Consider the following 7,606-nt stretch of genomic DNA (forward strand, 5'->3'; position numbering starts at 1 on the left):
GGCATTGCAACCTCCCGATCTGCCCTGCTCTGTGCATGACGGGGCGGCGCCCCAACTCCCCAATCGGCCCTGCTCTGAGCCTGACCAGGGGCTGCACTTAGGGATTGGGCCTGCCCTCTGCCACCCGGGAGCAGGCCTAAGCCAGCAGGTCGTTATCTGCCGAGGGGTCCCAGACTGCGAGAGGGCACAGGCCGGGCTGGGGGACCCCCCTCCCCCTGCCCCCCGAGTGCACAAATTTTTGTGCACCGGGCCTCTAGTATATATATATATATTTCCCCCATGAAGGTTATCTTCTGTTTTTCTTTTTAAATTCATTCCCCCCTTCTCTCCTTCTCTCCTCTTTTTTTTTCTTTCTCTACTTCTAATACACACTTTTTAAAGTAAGGGAACTACCATGAAGTCACTCTAGCCAGGGCCCCTACAGACCCGACCAGGGACTGCTGTTAAAATCACTGTAGAATGGCCCTAGCTGGTTTGGCTCAGTGGGTAGAGCATTGGCCTGCGGACTGAAGGGTCCCAGGTTGGATTCCCATCAAGGGCATGTACCTCGGTTCCCTGGCCCTAGTTGGGATACATGCAGGAGGCAACCAATCCATGTGTCTCTCTCACATCTATGTTTCTCTCTGTCTCTCCCTCTCCTTTTCACTCTCTCTAAATATCAATGAAAAAAATATCTTCAGGTGAGGATTAACAACAACAACAACAACAAAAATCACTGTAGAATGGAGATGGGAACTGTTGTAGTTTATGGTGCTAGCACCAAGACGGGCACGCAGGAAACTCCGGCCTGCGGTGCTGATGCCTGGTCTGTTGGTTCACTTGGGGATCACTTAGATTTGTCTTCCTCTAAATAGGGACTCATCTAAGGCCAAGACCTCACTGACTGTCTGAGAACCCTATATATGCAAAACCTTTGGGATGGCCACCAAATTTGCCACAGAGTATGGTAACTCGAGGCCTGAACCACAGCCAAGAACGTGCACCCAGCTCGTCTGCTCTTGCAGCACAGTCCACATTGCCAACATGGATGGAGTGGGCACAGTCTCCATCTTCCCCCAACACCATGATCCCTGGCCCTGCGATGCCTGGAGGTGGACTTATGTTCATCTGCTTCTCCCCTCATTCTGTAACTCCTTTAGCTTCTCATCTTTTTCTTCCATCTCGCTGACTCAAGTTTTGATCACTTCCAGCTTGGGTCCTCAGTGGTGCTGTGCCCCCCTTTCATCTTTGACTAATCCTGGCTCCTCCCTCCTCCTCCTCCCTCCTTCTCTTCTCTTCTCCTCCTGGTTGCCTGGGCTCCAGAGCCTGGCTCTGGCCTGGGCTAAGGGGAGGAGAAAAGACAAGGGGCCAGGGCAGCTTCTCTTCAGGCTTGGGCTCCACTTCCTCAGACTGCAGGCCATTCCATAGGCCCCTAGGCCCCTGGGACTCCCTCCCCGCCCTCCCCAATGCCTGCCACCTGGCTCAGCCTAGGCCAAATGCTTTATATTCATTATCTCAATTACTCTTCACAAAACAGTGCGTGTGTGTGTGCGTGTGTGTGTGTGTGTGTGTGTGTGTGTGTGTGAGAGAGAGAGAGAGAGAGAGAGAGAGAGAGAGAGAGAGAAAGAGAGAGAGAGAGAGGTGGGTGCTATTATTATCTTTCTTCACAGATGAAAAACCCATGACATTAAAGAAGTGTATGAATGGCATATTAAAGAGGTTGACCAATTTGATTTCTTCTGACATAAATGGTTGCTGATCTATGCTAGAGAGCTGAACTCAGTACACTTTCAGCTAATGGTTTCTACAGCATTTCCCCTGTTGGGCAATCAGCAAACACTGACAAGCTTCATTTCCAAACCCAGCCCCAAGTCAATTCCACTGCAGCTTTTGTCCTCAAAAGAGCAGTTTTTTATGAAGTGAATTAATATGTGATGCTTTGGGGATGAATATTCAGGGAGACTTTATTTTTTAATATGTCCACAGTCTCTATATCCTCCAGGTAAGGTGTACCAGAAGAATGGCTTATCCCACTTCTACTTACCATAGTTCTTCAAATATACATTCCTCAGTTTTCTTTACCCTGGACCTGTTCATTCTCTTACTCAACTGAGGCAACTCAATTTTATTTTAACTGCATAATTAGGAAATCACCAGCTACCATGTCACATCTCAGTAATAAGAAGAGCTCTCAGGCCCTGTCCGTGGCCTGCCCACTGGCACTGTGACAGAGTGCTGCCGCAGTCTTCCTCTTTTCTTTTGGACCCTCCTTAAGTAATAGACTGCAGATTGACCACTCCTTCCATTCTTCCCGGCATGCCTCTTGGAATCATCATCTTACTACCAAGATTTCTAAAGCTCACCTCTTGGGAGCTCATTAGAAACAACAAATTGTCCTTTGAATAGTCCCCTGGTTTTTCCCATTTTCTATTCTTTCTTTTTTTTTAACACCTGTTAAATAATAGAAGCAGCCAACACCAGACCTGTGCTATTTCCTCTAACCTTTTCTACACCCTGTTAATGCACTTTCTGCCCCATTCGTCTCTGCATCATTTCCTCTGTGACTGGCCTCTTTCCCAGCACTGTTCCTCCCCATTGCAAGCCTGTGCCTGCTTTCCCACACTTTACACACTGAGGCCCTCCCCAACCTTCCAGATCTTTCTCCACCAGTCTCCCCAATTCCCTTATCGCATGCCCCCCTCTCAGCCTTAGTCCTCTCAGAAAACTTTCCTTTCTCAATAGGCAGCATATTTTACTTTTATGAAAGTAGAATATGAAAGAATGTGGTCACTATGATTATCACACGATGTCACCTTACCTTTTACATAAACCCTTTAAATCATTTTTGCTATTACTCATGAGCCTACAGAATCTAACATAAGGAAATACTCAGAGACATACTTCATATTAGAATAGAGTATAGATAAATACATATACATCGGGAGATTGATTGATTATAAGAATTGGTTTACATAATATGGAAGCCAAGAAGTCCCACCACCTGCTGTCTGCAAGCTGGAGAACCAGGACAGCCAGTAGCTTAATTCAGTCTGAGAACCAGGGAGCATCGATATCCAAGGGCAGATGATGATGTCCCAGTCTACCAGGGAGCAAAGTTGCCTTCTTCTTTACGTTCTCCTCAGGCCAGCAACAGATTGGATGATGCCAGCACACATTGCGAAGGGCCATCTGCTTTACTCAGTTCACCAACTCAGATATTGCTCTCTTCCAAAAACTCCCTCGCAGATACATGCAGAAATATTGCTTCACCAGCTGTCCCAGCACCCTGAAGCCAGTCAAGTCACACCATCGAAGGCAGTAATATGGAGGGCTGTATACAGACCTGGGCAAAGAGCTACTTAGAGACTGCCATGGAAAAGAGGGAGAACTTCCCACTCGGGACGGAATTCCTGTGGGCGAAAGGAGGCGCTGTCCCAGTAAGAGTGCACTGCAACACAAGTCATAAAATATTCCAACGAAAGAATGAAGTAGAACATGCTGTCTTTTTCCTTTAATGTGCTCTTAACTACTGATATCATTGAATCATTAAAGAAAATGAACAATTAGCCAACATAATGATTACAATTAAGAAAACTTTTCCTTGTTATTTGTTAATTTGAGAGAGAAAGGAACACTGGTTTATTGTTCCACTTATTTACACATTCATTGGCTGCTTCTTGTATGTGCCCTGATGAGAGACTGAACCTGAACTCTTGGCATATTAGGGTAATGCTCTCACCAACTGAGCTATTTAGCTAAGGCCAAGAAAACTTTTATAATATAGATATTGCTATAATCTATTATACCAACTATTTTGAAAAACTATAAAAAGATAAAACTAATAAAGAAATCAAAGAGGTAAAATAAAACCTATAATTATGAAGCTATCCTGCATCTTAGCTTTGATTTTTAAATAGTACTAAAATCTTTACAAGGCAAAAATTCTTAAATATTCTTTTTAATAAATATTATAACAGCCCTGGCCAGTGTGGCATGCAGGAGGCAGCCAATCGATGTTCTGCTCTCACATTGTTTCTCTCTCTCTTTCTCCTTTCCTCTCTCTCTAAAAATCAATGGAAATATTTTAAAAAATATATTATAACAATGCAATTTTAAAAATTATAATGTAAAGGGACAATATGGAGATATTAAAAGAGGTTTTAAAATATTTTATTGTTGCTACCATATAAACCAGACTTGCTTCATAGCTGGTTTCAACCATGGGTTGTGGGACAGGAAATCCAGAACTTTCTCCCACCTCCTGCCTACTGTAGGGGAGAAAAAAATATTGAGGAAGGAGACATTGAAGGACAAAATAAGGAAATTAAATAAGGAAGAAAAAATATAAGGGAGAAGTTGGAGGAGGAAAAAATGAAACAGGGTGAGAAAAATCGAGTAGAAAAAAGTTGGATGTAGGAGAAAAAGAGTGATGAAAAGAGCGTAAGAAAGAAACTAAAAAATAAGCTGCTTATGCAAGTAGGGTTGACATACAATTTGCTTCTCTATGCAGATGGGAACATACATACCATCTACTGGTTTTTTAGGCTTTCATTATATCTGGGTTTTTCTTAAAGCTAGGAATTCTTATCATTTTTTTTCTTTACTTCTCTCCAGCCTATTCTCACCCACCCAACAACATTAATCTAGAATTGGGTGGAACAGTAAAAGGGAAAAGAGAGAAAAACACAGATGGGCATCTGGAAATTTGAAGTGAGTCACTAATGTCCCATACGTTCTTACAGAGAACACTCGGAGAATGTTTGCCTGGAAAAGGTGAGCCCAATGGAATCCCTCTTGTGATGTAAGCAGCTGAGAGACAAATGAATAGAGGTGTGTGGCTTCCACCTCACTCCTTGCTTTCTGGGCAGTCATAAGCTCTCTGCTCCTGAGAGGGTTTTTCCTTTGAAGAGTCAAACCTTTTGCCAAGCCATCTTTCAGCCAAAAGCCATTTCCCTCTAGTTTACAGGAAAAAGAGGAAGACAAAATCCCACCCATCCTTTTCTGAGCTGTTATTTTCCACTTCAAAATAATGAGCTTCTCACAGTGAGACCAAGTTGCTTTGCTCAGATAATGAAATCATACCGTTGTTTCACATGAGGCAATGCAAACTGATGTGGATCTTAGCTATTTAGGGACAAAGTCCTTCATATGGCTGAAAAGAAGGACTGCTACTGTTTCATTGAGATAAAAGTTATCTCCATATTTCTCTCAAATTTCTTTCCAAACATTGACAGAGGAATTGACAATGAAGAGTTTAATATTCACTTGGGGTATTTCAACTATGAATCTATACTTTACAAGTCTTCTAGGGGCTGGTAAATGTTTCAGAATATATGCTGAAAACGTTAAAAACATCTAGACCAGGTACCCACCACCATCCCGTTTCCACAGAATGCTAACCTCACAGGAAAGACACATCTCTCTGAGTTACTGTATCAAGGAACACATACTGAGGGGAGAGGTGTGGGCCTGTGCTCCTGGCAGTCATGAGAGACTCACACCTCACAGGGAGTAACTGACAGAAAAAATAAGTAATGTGAGTCTCAGTGGTATTAATTCCTGTTTTGATCTCCCACCATCTGGGAGTCCTTAAAGTCAAAATTAAAAGCCGAGCTAGAAGTTATTCCTGGGCACAAATGGGAATTACTTTCAGCTAGGAGAATCAGAAAGTGAGATAATTTGTCTACTCAGGTACATATTTAATAAAAGTACCCAAACCATAGGTATTAGAATGACTAGTTTCTTCAAAAAAGAAGGGAGATGGTGAGCTTCTGAATGCTGCCCACCTAAAGAGCTACCCAGCACTGGGCTGGAGGGTATGGAGATTGTAGTAGAGAGTTCAGAGAAATAGGAATAGGGCCAGCAAAGGAAAATCACATGGGACAGGGACAAGAGTGGCTCTTTCTTTCCCAAATATTAACTGAAATTAGAATGAAAACAAAGAGAGTGGTTTTCAAATGATTAATGTAGAGTGTAAACATTTTTCATTGGTCAGCATGAGTTTGCAATCTGAAGAATTTGTAGTTTTGCAGGCGAAGATGAACAGGGCAAAAAGTAGACATTTTACATTGGTCAGTTTTAAACAAAATGCTTCATTTATTATTTGCCACATTATGTTCTAGCCATGCCCTAGAACAGTGATGGCGAACCTTTTGAGCTCGGCGTGTCAGCATTTTGAAAAACCCTAACTTAACTCTGGTGCCGTGTCACATATAGAAATTTTTTGATATTTGCAACCATAGTAAAACAAAGACTTATATTTTTGATATTTATTTTATATATTTAAATGCCATTTAACAAAGAAAAATCAACCAAAAAAATGAGTACGCGTGTCATAGGTTGGCCATCACTGTCCTAGAAAATGGTGACACCAATACGAAGGGGACCAGAAGGTATCCTGAAGCAACACTAGCCTCACCTTCACCTCCAGGTAAGGCCAGGAAATAAAATTACACACAAAAGAACCCACAAAATGCCTAAGCATCCTATTGTAGAAGACAGGTCTAACATGAGGAGAAAAGTTCATTCTTTCAACAAGTATTTATTTAACATCTACTATGTGCTTAGGCAATAGATGCTGAGGGTGCAGCAGCAAATGAAACAATGTACAATGGGCCTTTGTTCCAGTGGGGGAGACAAATAGTAAACAAACAATACAATGTTAGGAAGTGAGAAGTTATATAAATAAAATTAAGCTGTGTATAGGAATAAAGTATAAATAAGGGGATAAAATATTAAGCAGAATGATCAGTGAAGGAAGGTTTCTCTAATCAGCTGTCTTACCATCAGAGGCCTAAATGAAGTAAGGAAGGGTGCGTAAAGGAAACAGTGAATGCAAAGGTCCTGTGGCAGGTATATGCTTGAGGCATGAAGCATATGCAGAATGAAATATGCATGTGTTACATGCAAGAAGGCAAGCAGGGCTGGAGTGGAGCTAAGGTGAGTTCACTCCTCTGAAGTCTCCCTTTTGTAGTAAATAAATTTAATGGCAAAGAAGTTAATTACCTAATAATTGTAGCTTCTATCCAGAAAGATTATTGGTAACAAACCTGGAGAGGTGAATTGACTTACCTGAGTTCGACCCATTGGTCCTTGATGGAATCAGGATACATCTTCTAGGACTGCTGCTAGTTTATTTGGTACCTTTGAGCACATTAGGAAAAGGTGTCTCTTTCTCTCAGAAAATACCACTTCACTCTAGGGTGTACTCCTCAGCCAGTGGTGCTTGGCCTGGATTTCAGCTCTCACCTGCCTCCTCAGCCAGGCACCCTGGGCTGGGCCAACCTGTACACCACCATGCAGTGGCCCAGAACCAACAGATTATTCCTTATACCATAATACCTCCCCTACTAATGATCATACGGTTCCCAAGTCTTCAGTTTCATGGTTGAACTCTTAGTTAATTTTGATCAGATAGCTCATCTGGCAATAGTTGTGCAGCACATTCCTTTGAACGCCTTGGTCTAGGTCAGTGGTCGGCAAACTCATTAGTCAACAGAGCCAAATATCAACAGTACAATGATTGAAATTTCTTTTGAGAGCCAAATTTTTTTAACTTAAACTATATAGGTAGGTACATTGTTATTAACTTAATTAGGGTACTCCTAAGGCTTAGGAAGAGCCACAC

At 42.2% G+C, this 7,606-nt stretch overlaps 1 pseudogene; it reads right to left on the reverse strand.

The window, feature by feature from the left end:
* The window catches only part of LOC102242596, a 52,782-nt pseudogene extending 45,717 nt beyond the window's left edge, over nucleotides 1-7,065 (reverse strand).
* Nucleotides 7,066-7,606: the final 541 nt, after the last annotated feature.

This window comes from Myotis brandtii, unplaced genomic scaffold (genome assembly GCF_000412655.1).
Source record: "Myotis brandtii unplaced genomic scaffold, ASM41265v1 scaffold49, whole genome shotgun sequence".
Taxonomy (NCBI): domain Eukaryota; kingdom Metazoa; phylum Chordata; class Mammalia; order Chiroptera; family Vespertilionidae; genus Myotis; species Myotis brandtii.